We start from the raw sequence: 15000 nt of genomic DNA on the forward strand, positions 1-15000 counted from the left end.
GCATCTCGGGCTCACCACCGCCGCCGCTCACTACGTACGCTACAACTTCTGTTCGTTATCTTTTAAACCCTACACTACCTTCTGTCTGAGCTTGTTGTGTGCACACTACAGACAGAGAAGAGAAGAGAAGAGAGGAGAAGTGAAGAGAAGTGGGGTAGAGAGATAGAGAGATAGAGGCCGCGTCAGGCTGATGATCCATCACTTTCGCTTTTCTCGCTCACCCACCTTCCCACCACCACCATCATTCGTTCGTGTCGCTGTCTCTGTTCGTGTGTCTGTCTCTCTCAGTGTGTGTGTGTGTGTGTGTGTGTGTGTGTGTGTGTGTGTGTGTGTGTGTGTGTGTGTGTGTGTGTGTGTGTGTGTCCCCTCTCTCTTTCTTGTCGCTGTTTCTACCTCTCTCTCTCTCTCTCCCCCCTCTCTCTCTCTTTCTTGCCGCTGTCTCTCTCTGTCTCATTACCTCTCTCTCTCTGTCACCCATCTCTCTCTCTCCTTCTTTCTTGTCGCTATCTCATTACCCCCCCCCCCCCCCCGTCTCTCTCTGTCTCCCCTCTCTCTCTCCTTCTTTCTTGTCGCTGTCTATCTCATTACCCCCCCCCCTCTCTCTCTGTCTCCCCTCTCTCTCTCCATCTTTCTTGTCGCTGTCTATCTCATTACCCCCCCCTCTCTCTCTGTCTCCCCTCTCTCTCTCCTTCTTTCTTGTCGCTGTCTATCTCATTACCCCCCCCCCTCTCTCTCTCTGTCTGTCTCCCCTCTCTCTCCCTCTTTCTTGCCGCTGTCTCTGTTTCATTACCCCCCCCCCCCTCTCTCTCTGTCTCCCCTCTCTCTCCCTCTTTCTCGTCGCTGTCTTTGTCTGTCTTGCATTACATCTCTCTCTGTCTCCCACCCCTCACTCTCTTTCTTCCGGCTTTCTCTGTTGTTGTTGTTGTTGGGTTGTTGTTGTTTTTTTTTTTTGGGGGGGGGGGGGTTGTTGGTGTTGTTGTTGTTTTTCTCTCTCAGGCCATGCCTAAAATCTTAATCCTTCAATTAAAAAAAACCCTCCTTCTCATTCATCCTTTCTTCCTTGTCGCTGTCTGTGTCTGTCTATCAGTCAGTCTGTATATCTGTCTCTGTGTCTCTCTCTCCCCCCCCCCCCTCCTCTCTCTCTCTCATTACCTCTCATTTTGTTTCTCTCTCTCTCTCCACCACTGTGTGTGTGTTTCCCTCATTCTCTCTCTCTCTCTCTCTCTCTCTCTCTCTCATGACCTCACACTGTGTCTCTTCCCGCCTCTCTCCGTCCCTCTCTCTATGTGTCTCACGTGGCGGGCGCATCCCACTGCACAAGCTCCATTCAGTTCCGGCCTCCTTGGCGTGGGTGCTATTTTCGAACTGCTCCACGCGCCCCGGCCGCCGCCCCTACCCCTCCCCTCCCCTCCCCAGGGGAAAGAGGAGAGAAGAGGAAGGAAGAGGGAGAAAGGGAGGAAAAGAAGAAGGGAGGGAGAGAAGGGGTAGGGGGCGGCCGGCTTTTCACTGAGCCTTTCTCGATGTGATGCTCGATCCATCTTTCTGTTCTGTTCTCGTCCTCCGTCCATGTGTGCAAGTGCCGGCTACTATCCCCAGCCAGTGTACAGCGGCCTGGTCCCAAAGTCAGGCCAGACTGAGCCACCACTACCCTACTACCACCGCCACCCCTATCACACCCTCCCCCACCCACCCCCCACAGCTCCCACCCCTGGGGTGATGGGTAAGGGGGCACTACCACCACCCACCCACCCACCACCACCACCTCGTGGGTAACGTCCCCACACCCGCTACGCAAGATCATGAGGAGGGTGGTGGTGGTGGGAGTTGCGTTGTTCTAGAGGGGAAAAAATAGGCCACTATTGTTTTTATAGTTTAATTGAAGTCTTCTTCTTATGCTACGACCTTTCCTTTTTTTTCTTCTTTTTTGGGGGGTGTGTGGGGGGGGGGGGTAGGGGGTGGGGGTAAGTTGTAAAGCACCTAGAGCAGATTTCTGGATAGTGCGCTATATAAGTATCCATGATTATTATCATTATCATTATTATTAAGTTCATCATGTATGCGACAGGTTTCTATCTACCATGTAAGAGGGCGTCACCTCAGACTTCAGGATTTGAGACAGCGATTTAGCCGCTGTGAGAGAAAGGACCAATCAGTCAGTACGTGTCTGTAACTCAATTTCCTCGGGACCCCAGTCACCAATTCACCTCACAGCTAGCGTTATGTGTGAGCATGCACACTAAAGTTTTTATATTGATATGCACTTGCGTGTATCTTAATTTCTACTGTATTTGTGTTTGTGTACGATTTTCGATTCATGTTGGTTTAAATGATCTTTAATTGTTCAACAATATACATGATTACAATGCAATGAATGACAAAAAGATTCATGTTCGTACCTTCTTATGTACTACCCTCCCCCCCCCCCCCCATATTCCTTGTGACCCCGGTACACTTGGCAGTAAAGACATTCTACTCTATTCTATTCTTTTGACAGCGAGTTTTTGTTGTTGTTGTTGTTGTTTTTATTATTATTATTATTCAATGTGACTGATTTTATTAGTTTTGGTCTTTTCTTTTCTTTTTACTCGGACAATCAGCACCCCTTCGACCTCAATGACTCACAAGTTTAATTAATAAAAACACATTATACAAACACTCGTCGTAGTCACACACACACACACACACACACACACACACACACACACACACACACACACACACACACTGACTCACTCACCGTAGTTACAAATACAGACACAGAGACACAGAGACACAGACACAGACAGACAGACAGACAGACAGACACACACACACACACACACACACACACACACTGACTCACCTTGAGATGTGACAGAAGACCCAAACAACAACGACACACACTGACTTAAAAAAAGCAGCAGCACGCACACACTTCGACAGTCGCCTTCTTCCCACTCTCCTCCTCCACACCCCAACAACCACCACCCCACTATTATATCGGCCGGCCGGCCGGTCTGGGTCCGTTATATTAGATCCATACCCTCCCCCACCCCCTCTCCTAAACACCCCACCCCTCCTCCTCGCCTCTTGCCAGTGCAGCAAGCAGCCACACCACACGACTGGTTTGTGGCAACACGCCGCTCACTGCTGCTGCTGCTGCTGCTGCTACCACACTGACAGTCAATGACGGGGAGACACACACACACACACACACACGAGAGTGGGGGGTGGGGGGTTATGAGAGACAAAGAGAAAGCAGAAGGAGTGAGAGAGCGAGAGCGAGAGACAGAAACAGACAAGAGACAAAGACAGAGAGATAGAAACAGGCACACAGAGAGAGAGAGAGACAGACAGAGACAAGAGACAAAGACAGAGAGATAGAAACAGGCACACAGAGAGAGAGAGACAGACAGAGAGAGAGACAGAGACAGAGACAGATACACACAGAGAGAGTGAGAAATATAGAGACAGAGACAGACACACAGAAACAGACAAGAGACAAAGACAGAGAGACAGAAACGGGCACAGAGAGAGCGAGACAGAGACAGAGAGACAGAGACAGAAATATACAAGTGACAGAGGCAAACAGACAGAAACAGACAAGAGACGGAGACAGAGAGACATAGAGGGAGACAGACAGAAAGAGATGACAGGGAGGGGCAGGGATGGGGGAAGGGGGTGCTGGTAGACATGGTAGATCAGACCTACCCATTTCTGATGGCACACACAGTAAAGCCGGGCAAGGTGATGTTGTAAGGAGAGGGAGGGAAGAGAGATGGGGGGGGGGGGGGGGGAGGGGGGTGCTGGTAGACATGGTAGATCAGACCTACCCATTTCTGATGGCACACACAGTAAAGCCGGGCAAGGTGATGTTGTAAGGAGAGGGAGGAAGAGAGATGGGGGGGGGAGGGGGGGTGCTGGTAGACATGGTAGATCAGACCTACCCATTTCTGATGGCACACACAGTAAAGCTGGGCAAGGTGATGTTGTAAGGAGAGGGACGGAGAGGGGGGAGAGGGGGGTGCTGGTAGACATGGTAGATCAGATCTACCCATTTCTGATGGCACACACAGTAAAGCCGGGCAAGGTGATGTTGTAAGGAGAGGGAGGGAAGAGAGATGGGGGGGGGGGGAGGGGGGTGCTGGTAGACATGGTAGATCAGACCTACCCATTTCTGATGGCACACACAGTAAAGCCGGGCAAGGTGATGTTGTAAGGAGAGGGAGGAAGAGAGATGGGGGGAGGGGGGTGCTGGTAGACATGGTAGATCAGACCTACCCATTTCTGATGGCACACACAGTAAAGCTGGGCAAGGTGATGTTGTAAGGAGAGGGACGGAGAGGGGGGAGAGGGGGGTGCTGGTAGACATGGTAGATCAGACCTACCCATTTCTGATGGCACACACAGTAAGGCCGGGCAAGGTGATGTTGTAAGGAGAGGGAGGAAGAGAGATGGGGGGAGGGGGGTGCTGGTAGACATGGTAGATCAGACCTACCCATTTCTGATGGCACACACAGTAAAGCTGGGCAAGGTGATGTTGTAAGGAGAGGGACGGAGAGGGGGGAGAGGGGGGTGCTGGTAGACATGGTAGATCAGACCTACCCATTTCTGATGGCACACACAGTAAAGCCGGGCAAGGTGATGTTGTAAGGAGAGGGAGGAAGAGAGATGGGGGGAGAGGGGGGTGCTGGTAGACATGGTAGATCAGACCTACCCATTTCTGAAGGCACACACAGTAAGGCCGGGCAAGGTGATGTTGTAAGGAGAGGGAGGAAGAGAGATGGGGGGAGGGGGGTGCTGGTAGACATGGTAGATCAGACCTACCCATTTCTGATGGCACACACAGTAAAGCTGGGCAAGGTGATGTTGTAAGGAGAGGGACGGAGAGGGGGGAGAGGGGGGGTGCTGGTAGACATGGTAGATCAGACCTACCCATTTCTGATGGCACACACAGTAAGGCCGGGCAAGGTGATGTTGTAAGGAGAGGGAGGAAGAGAGATGGGGGGAGGGGGGTGCTGGTAGACATGGTAGATCAGACCTACCCATTTCTGATGGCACACACAGTAAAGCCTGGCAAGGTGATGTTGGAAGAAGAGGGAGGAAGAGAGATGGGGGGAGGGGGGTGCTGGTAGACATGGTAGATCAGACCTACCCATTTCTGATGGCACACACAGTAAGGCCGGGCAAGGTGATGTTGGAAGAAGAGGGAGGAAGAGAGATGGGGGGAGGGGGGTGCTGGTAGACATGGTAGATCAGACCTACCCATTTCTGATGGCACACACAGTAAGGCCGGGCAAGGTGATGTTGTAAGGAGAGGGAGGAAGAGAGATGGGGGGAGGGGGGTGCTGGTAGACATGGTAGATCAGACCTACCCATTTCTGATGGCACACACAGTAAGGCCGGGCAAGGTGATGTTGAAAGGAGAGGGAGGGAAGAGAGATGGGGGGGGAGGGGGGTGCTGGTAGACATGGTAGATCAGACCTACCCATTTCTGATGGCACACACAGTAAAGCTGGGCAAGGTGATGTTGGAAGAAGAGGGAGGGAAGAGAGATGGGGGAGAGGGGGGTGCTGGTAGACATGGTAGATCAGACCTACCCATTTCTGATGGCACACACAGTAAAGCTGGGCAAGGTGATGTTGGAAGAAGAGGGAGGGAAGAGAGATGGGGGAGAGGGGGGTGCTGGTAGACATGGTAGATCAGACCTACCCATTTCTGATGGCACACACAGTAAGGCCGGGCAAGGTGATGTTGTAAGGAGAGGGAGGGAAGAGAGATGGGGAAGGGAGAGAAATACGGAGAGAGGCAGAGACACAGAGAGACAGAGACAGTGGCAGAGAGACACAGAGAGACGCACAGAGATTGAGAGAGAATTTGGCGATCTTTATTCAGATAATAAGACAAAGCCCCTTACTGAAAGGGATAACAGTAAAGACAGACAAATGAAATTAAAATGACACAAAAGAATCGACAAACCAAACCAACCAAAAAAAACCCACAAATGTTCAACAAATATTCACGACGAAACATAAAGAGAGAGAGAGAGAGAGAGAGAGAGAGAGAGAGAGAGAAATGGACAGAAAGGGTAGTGGACGGGCTGGATGGAACAGGATGCCCCATGAAGATCGCCAGGTCAGGTAGCCCCCCAGAGGTATCATGACAATCAAAGGGTGAGAGAGAGAGACGGGTAGGGGAGACTGAGGGGTGTGTGTGTCTGTGTCTGTGTGTCTGTGAGAGAGTGTGTATAATTATAAGCTGGACATACAGACAGATAAATAGATAGATCTCTGTGTGTTGTGTGTGTGTGTGTGGAGGGGGGCTGGTGGGGGGGGGGGGTGAAAGTGTATACGTGCGGAGGTGGAAGGATTGGGGGGAGGGGGGAGGGGGGGAGGGAGCTCCTATTCAATTCTTTCTCCTTCTCGCTAACCCCCCCTCTCTCCCCCCACCACTTCCCCTCCCACCCCCACCCCCTCCCCCAGTACCCCCACACCCCGGATACCCACCTTCCCCACCACCGCCACTCTTACACTTTCCACCGTTCCAGCAGTACAGTGCCGGGTAGTTAATGACTTTAGCCTGCCGCCGTAATGATTCACTCCTTCTGCTCCTTTTGCCCTGCCCTTCCTCCACCAGCCACACACACACACACACACACACACACACACAACACACCTCTGTCTGTCTGTCTCTCAGACACGCTCACACACGCGCGCGTATACACACACATTCGCTTTGCGCGCGCGAACACACACACACACGCACACACAAACACACACACACTCACACATACACCCGCGCACGCTTAAGTACGCGCGCACAGACGCAAGTAGTACACACGCACACACAGAAGGACACACGCACGCCCACTCTCTCTCTCTCCATCCCTCTTTCACTCACATTCTCTCTTTCTCCATCCATTCCTCTCTCTCTCCACCCCTCCCCCCCTCAAACCCCTACATACAGATAATCCCTCTCCCTCACTCACTTACACACGCACTCATAGACGCATTCTCTCATTCAAAAAAAAGTGGAAAAAAAGGAAAGAGTTTCAACAGAAGAAGTAACAGCAGCAGTTAAAAAGCTGCCAGGTTCTTTTCGGATTTTTTTTTTATTCTGCTGAGTCACGCCAAGACTCTCACTCAGGTCAGTCTCTTCTCTTTTTTCCTCCATCATTCCAAAAGTTTTGCCATCTACCCCCCAACCCCCACCTCCGCTCCCCCCTCCCCCTACTCCACACCCACCCACCCATCCTTCAACACAGAAATTCTACTCCATCCCTACCAGCCCCAGTCGTGCAGAGTTCTGGAAGACTGTGACGAACTGGATAATATAATAATAATGATAATAATAATAATCCTTATTTATATAGCGCTGAATCTTGTGCAGAGACAAATCAAAGCGCTTTCACATCAGTCATTCACACGCATGCATAACTCTAAACTTGAGAAATCAAAGACAAAGAAGAGGCAGGGGAGGGAGGCGATCTTGAAAAGAGGTGGGTTTTAAGGCCAGACTTGAAAAGAGCTGAGTGTGGAGACTTGACGAATCGAAAGAGGAAGTTCATTCCAATTGCAAGGTCCAGAGACAGAGAAAGAACGGCGGCCAACAGTGGAGTGTTTGAATCTGGGTATGCGAAAACAGAGTGGATCCGAAGCCGATCGTAGAGAGCGAGATGGGGTGTAGAGGTGAAGGCAACCACAGAGATAGTAAGGGGCAGTTTTGTGAATACATTTATAACATAGATTATAACATAACATATATTGTTCATACCGATTTGATATCATGTCTCCTTGCGACTGTTAATAAACCGCGTGCGTGAGCGTGGAGGAGGAATTTTGTTTAATGTCCCGTCACACATATCGGTGATTGAAGACATTTTGTTAAAGTATTTATGAATACATCTGAGTATTATCGGTTAGAAGGGGTGGGAGATGTGGATGAATGGAGGGTTGAGAGAAACTGGGTAAATGAGGGTAAAAATGTGGGTGAAATTTGGAAGAAAAAAACAAAACAACAACAACAAAACAACTCTAAATACAGTTACAGGAAATTACTTAAAGGACTTCGTAAAAGAGAAGTCGTTAAACTGACAAGCGAAACAACTGATAATGAATGCAAAAAGTCAAAAACATCAACGTTCTCAGTCACTTGTGAAGACACACTTACGTGCGTGAGCGTGTGTGTGTGTGTGTGTGCGTGTGTTTATGCCAACTCACGTGTCGTGATTGTTTTCACATCGATCGGTTTACTGTGGACCCCAGCTCGCTTTCTGTTTGTTTGTTGTGTTTGCGCAGAGCCCACAGCTGTTCACTGACTGGCTGGTGGATTAATACATTGTTCCATCACTCATGCAGTCTGTCGCTCAGTCTGTCTGCTGAATGTTTGACTTTTTCTTGGGGGGAAGGGTAGGAATGTCTCTAATTCATATCAGAAATGCGTTAACTGAAATTAAGAGATTTAACTAACACAGGACTTTTATTTATTTATTTATTTTTTTAAATTTTATTTATTTATTTATTTTTTTTTTTTTTTGCAAATTACTTAAAACAGGTGATTTTATGTTTGTTGTTTGTTTGTTTGTTTGTTTGTGTGTGTGTGTGTGTGTGTGTGTGTGTGTGTGTGTGTGTGTGTGTGTGTGTGTGTGTGTGTGTGTGTGTGCAATATCAAATCAATGAAATCGAAACGAATCTATACACAACCAAATCGCACGTAGTCGATCACACACACACACACACACACACACACACACACACACACACACACACACACACGCACGCACACACACAAAGATCATTGACTGAAGGAGACAGATGAGCGGAGATAAAAAAAAAAAAATGCTTATGTATGTATGCATGCATGTATGTATGTGCGTGTGTTTGTGTATGTGTGCGCGTGCGCGCGCGCATGTCTATGTGTGAGAGAGAGAAAGAGAGGGGTTGGGCAGGTAGAACGTTCACGCGCGGCGCGCGCGCGCGAGCGTGCGTGTACACACACACCTGGGTTTTTCCCCCCCAAGCGAATCAAACTAGCGGAAACAAAACGTTATTAGAAGAACAACAACACAACTAGTTGCCTCCATGGATCCTGCTGTGTGTGTGTGTGTGTGCACATGCCGCATGCTGTCCCGCGGTGTCTGTGTCGGTCGTTTGTCATACGGTGTCTCTGCTGTGTAGAGTGCCAAACACCATGCAGTCCTTCAGTTCAGTTCATTTTCTCAAGGAGGCAGGCGTCAAAAGTGCTTCGTTCGGACAATTTAATAATCATACGCTTCACCACACCTGCTAAGAAAAAAAAGAAAAAGAAAAAAAATGCGTGACCAGCAGCGTGACGCCACGCGCTTAGTCAAGCCTTGAAGGGAAAAGATTGTCTAGATAGACAGCCTTGAGGGGAAAAAATGTCTAGATAGTCTTGAGGGGGAAAATTGTCCAGATAGACAGCCTTGAGGGGGAAAGGATTGTCTAGATAGACAGCCTTGAAGGGAACAGATTGTCTAGATAGACAGCCTTGAAGGGAACAGATTGTATTGATAGACAGCCTTGAAGGGAAAAGAGATTGTCTAGATAGACAGCCTTGAAGGGAAAAGAGATTGTCTAGATAGACAGCCTTGAGGGGAAAGATTGTCTAGATAGACAGCCTTGAAGGGAAAAGAGATTGTCTAGATAGACAGCCTTGAAGGGAAAAGAGATTGTCTAGATAGACAGCCTTGAGGGGAAAGAGATTGTCTAGATAGACAGCCTTGAAGGGGAAACGATTGTCTAGATAGACAGCCTTGAAGGGGAAACGATTGTCTAGATAGACAGCCTTGAGGCGCGAGATTGTCTAGATAGACAGCCTTGAAGGGGAAACGATTGTCTAGATAGACAGCCTTGAAGGGAAAAGATATTGTCTAGACAGACAGCCTTGAAGGGAAAAGAGATTGTCTAGATAGCCTTGAGGGGAAAGATTGTCTAGATAGACAGCCTTGAGGGGAAAGATTGTCTAGACAGACTTGAGGGGGAAAAGATTGTCTAGATAGACAGCCTTGAGGGAAAAGATTGTCTAGATAGACAGCCTTGAGGGGAAAGATTGTCTAGATAGACAGCCTTGAAGGGGGAAGATTGTCTAGATAGACAGCCTTGAGGGGGGAGATTGTCTAGATAGACAGCCTTGAGGGGGGAGATTGTCTAGATAGACAGCCTTGAGGGGGGAGATTGTCTAGATAGACAGCCTTGAAGGGAAAATAGATTGTCCAGATAGACAGCCTTGAGGGAAAAAATTGTCTAGATAGACAGTCTTGAGGGGTAAAATTGTCTAGACAGACTTGAAGGGGGAAATTGTCTGGACAGACAGCCTTGAGCGGGGAAAGATTGTCTAGATAGACAGCCTTGAGGGGGAAAGATTGTCTAGATAGACAGCCTTGAGGAAAAAAGATTGTCTAGATAGACAGCTTTAAGGGGGAGGGAGATTGTCCGGATAGACAGCCTTGAGGGGGGAAAGATTGTCTAGATAGACAGCCTTGAGGGGGGGAAGATTGTCTAGATAGACAGCCTTGAGGGGGGAAAGATTGTCCAGATAGACAGCCTTGAGGGGGGAAAGATTGTCTAGATAGACAGCCTTGAGGGGGGAAGATTGTCTAGATAGACAGCCTTGAAGGGGGAAGATTGTCTAGATAGACAGCCTTGAGGGGGAAAAGATTGTCTAGACAGACAGCCTTGAGGGCGAAAAAGATTGTCTAGATAGACAGCCTTGTTTGGGGGGAAAGATTGTCTAGATAGACAGCCTTGATTGGGGGAAAGATTGTCTAGATAGACAGCCTTGAGGGAAAAAAAAGATTGTCTGGACAGATAGCCTTGAGGGGGAAAAGACTGTCTAGATAGACAGATAGATAGATAGATAGACAATAACGATTACGATAAAAGGTAAGTACAGTAAAATACAGTGCCAGTCCTTAGATAAACATTTTTTCCTCATCCTCACACCCATCCTCCTCCAACTTTTTCATCGCTGTCATCATGATCACCCTCTGTTTTAAACTGATTTTTTTTTTTTTAACATAAACCTTTTAAGAAGATGGAAAGCAAGTTGAAATGGGAGGAAGGATAACGCTTTTCTGAGCTGCCTCGACCAATGGGCCGTCTGTCTGTCTGTCTGTCTATCTGTCTGATCTGATCATTCTGTCGTTAACAGCTTACGGAGCTAGTCTGACTGATTGGGGATCTGAAAAGGAAAAACGGATGTAACGCTTGGCGATTCCCTGGGAACGTAATCTTGCGGTGAGAGCGGCTGCCATGGCTTTTGAGAGCTGCAATGCTGTTGTGCATCACTCTCCTCTGAACACAGACAGACAGACACACAGGCACTGACACTGGTATACTATCACTGATTATGCCTTTGACCCATATCAACAGACATGTTATTGATTTGGCCTTTTATACCCATAATTATCAACAGACATATTACTGATAAGGCCTACTACCTATATCAGCCTGAAGTTGACACACCCTTCTCGAGGTACGATAATATAAAAGTATAACAAAACCGTGATCGATAACTCATAATTCAAAGTCCTGATCTAGAACGCTTTGTAAATATCAAGGGGCGAGGCGTGTTTGAGCACTTTTTTAAAAATATTTTATTAATATCTTCAAGTAGCAGCGGCAGACAGAGTGACAGACAGCTGTGGTGAAACCCACACATACCCATCCACCCAGCCACCCACCAACCCAGCCCCCACATACACAACCACCCACCCACCCACCCCGACATACACACACAGCCACCCACTATCGCACCAGCGACAGCGATTCCGCTGCAGTTTTATAGTTTCAGCTTTCAGTTTTAAGGAGGTGTCTGCATGCTTTGAGTTTGAATGACGCCTCCTTGAAAGTGAAACCGCATGCATGCAATGCCAATACGTCAATGAACTAATCTCCCAAATGGCTCAATCTCAATTTAATCATTAATTTCATTCAGATTCTGCGCTCCATCTACCCAGTTTCCTTCCCCTATCTCACCATTCATTCTCCTTCCCCCTCATCTCCTAAACGATAACACTCAAACGTAAAAAAAAATAATATAAAAAAAAGAGAAAAACATCCATACTCTAAAAAAATGTCTACAAGCACCAGTATGTGAGACGATAAATTAAACAAAATTCATCATCATCATCATCATCATCATCATTTTCAATTAAAACAGACAGCATTTCGCACACTACCAAAGTCACAGAATGGTCCTAAAAATTAATGTGGTTATCTGCTTGCGCGCAACTGCTAGCAGCCACAGTCTGGGCAATAGCTTCTACAGGCTAGCCTAACCATGTGAGGGTGGTACCCAGTAGGCACAGCGATGCAAAAGCTGAAAGAAACCAACCATTCATTGGAAGACCAGAAGGTGATGACAACATCGCAGAACGGACAGGAAAACCATTCAGTGTATGGACTGAAGCTGTGACACACAACCGACAGACCTGGAGGAATCTGGTGAAAAGTTCTTCTTTGTGGCGCTCCAGTGACTCTTCACACAGTTAAGGGAGGAGGAGGAGGAGGACGGAAAAGAAGAAGAAGAAGAAGAAAAAGAAGAGGAGAAGAAGAAGAAGAGGAGGAGGAGGAAGAAGAAGAAGAAGAAGAGGAGGAGGAGGAGGAGGAAGAAGAAGAAGAAGAAGAAGAGGAGGAGGAGGAGGAGGAGGAAGAAGAAGAGGAAGAGGGCGAGGAGGAAGAAGAAGAAGAAGAAGAAGAAGAAGAGGAGAAGGAGGACGGAAAAGAAGAAGAAGAAGAAAAAGAAGAGGAGGAAGAAGAAGAAGCAGAAGAAGAAAAAGAAGAGGAGGAGGAGGAAGAAGAAGCAGAAGAGGAAGAGGAGGAAGAAGAAGAAGCAGAAGAAGAAGCAGAAGAGGAGGAGGAGAAGGAGGAGGACGAAAAAGAAGAAGAAGAAGCAGAAGAAGAAGAAGAAGAAGAGGAGGAGAAGGAGGAGGAAGAAGAAGAAGAAGAAGACTGACTGGCTGACTGATTGAATCTTTAACGGGTAAAGAACTAAGCACAGTAAAAGGCCTTTTTACAATTCTGCCCATTTAACGACACAAAACATAAAAATAAAGAAGGACACAAAACAAAACAAAAAATAAAGAAATAAAGTGAAATAAAATAAAATAACAAGAACGAGGAATAAGAATAGTAACTGGAATAGTCTATTAAAAGTAACAAAGCAATGAAAAGAACAACTGGTACATTATCACGAACGTACACACACACGCACACACACACATTATAAAACAAGCAAACAAAGACATACGTACACATTCACGCCCACACACACACACACACACACACACACACACACACACACACACACACGAAGGAGGAGGAGGAGGAGGAGGAGGAGAAGAAGAAGAAGAAGACGAAGACGAAGACGAAGACGAAGAAGAAGAAGAAGAAGAAGAAGAAGAAGAAGAAGAAGAAGAAGAAGAAGAAGACACGCGGCTTTGAGTAAGATAGAACGTGACAAGCTTGTGTGGTCTATGGAGGGGCCCTGGTTCCTCTGGTTCCTGTCACAGCCTATTTCCATGCGCTGGCTCAGACAGTCATAGATACGGGGGCGATTCTATAAGAGAGCGTATTGTCTCCTGGGGTCATAATTTACACACTCTGTTACAGCTATGTCATAATTATCAATGTATATTTGACTTCCACTTGATTCCTTCCTCAATAAAAGGTTTCGGAATGCAGGAACCAGAGGGCAGATTACACTGGTCAGCAGAAATCATTCACTTGTCCACTCCATCACTGAAAATCCCCACTCAACAGATGAAGCAAGTAAGCGATCATTTGACATGTGCCGTCGAAATAGTATGAAGAAGGCGTTCAAGGTTTAAAAACATTACATGTTTCAGAGCTTCGCTGACACTTCGTGGTAAAGTTTACCACTTTATCTGCCACACACACACACACACACACACACACACACAGCTATGTCATAATTATCAATGTATATTTGACTTCCACTTGATTCCTTCCTCAATAAAAGGTGGAATGCAGGAACCAGCGGGCAGATTACACTGGTCACCAGAAATCATTCACTTGTCCACTCCATCACTGAAAATCCCCACTCAACAGATGAAGCAAATAAGCGATCATTTGACATGTGCCGTCGAAATAGTATGAAGAAGGCGTTCAAGGTTTAAAAACATTACATGTTTCAGAGCTTCGCTGACACTTCGTGGTAAAGCTTACCACTTTATCTGCCTTATGTATGTATGTATGTATGTATGTATATATATATATATATATATAAGAGAGAGAGAACACTGAACACTGAAATATTTTTATGAATAGGCCACTGGCCCATGTTAACAGGGGTGGTTACAAGTCTATGCAGAAGTACAAAACATTTTACTATTAACAACGTACACCCAAAGCCTTGTCAAGGAGGGAGAGAGAGAGAGAGACAGAAAGAGAGAGAGAGAGAGAGAGAGAGAGAGAGAGAGAGAGAGACGGGGGGGGGGGGGGGGGGGGGGGCTGGCTACCTGATTTTGTTCAGACAGATTGTTTCCATTTATTTACATGAAATGCCACAATTATTTATGCCATCGTCTACCTCCTCCTCTTCTTCCTTATCTTCTTCCTCATCTCTTAAAAAAAAAAAAAACACCAACAACAAAGGAACCCAAAATATCACAACTGTAAACAGTTGGAGGCCCAGTAAAACCTCAGTCCCCGATCCCCACACCCACACCCACACCGCTTTCCTTCCCTTTGTTCCCTTCAGATATGTTTTATTAGGCCTACATTTCTTTCTTCCCCGCCCCTCCTCCGTCCACATCACACCACCACCCACCTTTCTCTCTCTCCTTTCTTTTCTTCTCTCTCTCTCTCTCTTTCTTTCTCTGTCTTTTTTTAGTTTCTTTTTTTTTTTTAACAGCCGACAAGAACAAAAAGGAGCGGGGGCAGGGGGGGGGTGGGGGGGTGGAGTTGGAAAGACATGGGTAGACACAATTGTTGAAAATAGCACAGATGTGTTAGTAGTGTGGAGTGGAAGCAGAGGCCC

General features: G+C 47.3%; 1 protein-coding gene across 6 annotated transcripts in view; it reads right to left on the reverse strand.

Moving 5' to 3' along the window:
• LOC143289132 (uncharacterized) overlaps positions 1-15000 on the reverse strand; it is a 269327-nt gene that overhangs the window by 182285 nt on the left and 72042 nt on the right. The window contains exon 1 of one of the 6 annotated variants that reach the window (XM_076598010.1): positions 2843-2919. The exons of the other annotated variants lie outside the window; for them this stretch is intronic. The gene's annotated coding sequence lies outside the window, so the exon portion shown is untranslated. Of the gene's footprint in view, positions 1-2842; positions 2920-15000 lie in introns of those variants that run through there. 6 annotated transcript variants of the gene reach the window in all.

Source organism: Babylonia areolata, chromosome 13 (assembly GCF_041734735.1).
Source record: "Babylonia areolata isolate BAREFJ2019XMU chromosome 13, ASM4173473v1, whole genome shotgun sequence".
NCBI lineage: Eukaryota > Metazoa > Mollusca > Gastropoda > Neogastropoda > Buccinidae > Babylonia > Babylonia areolata.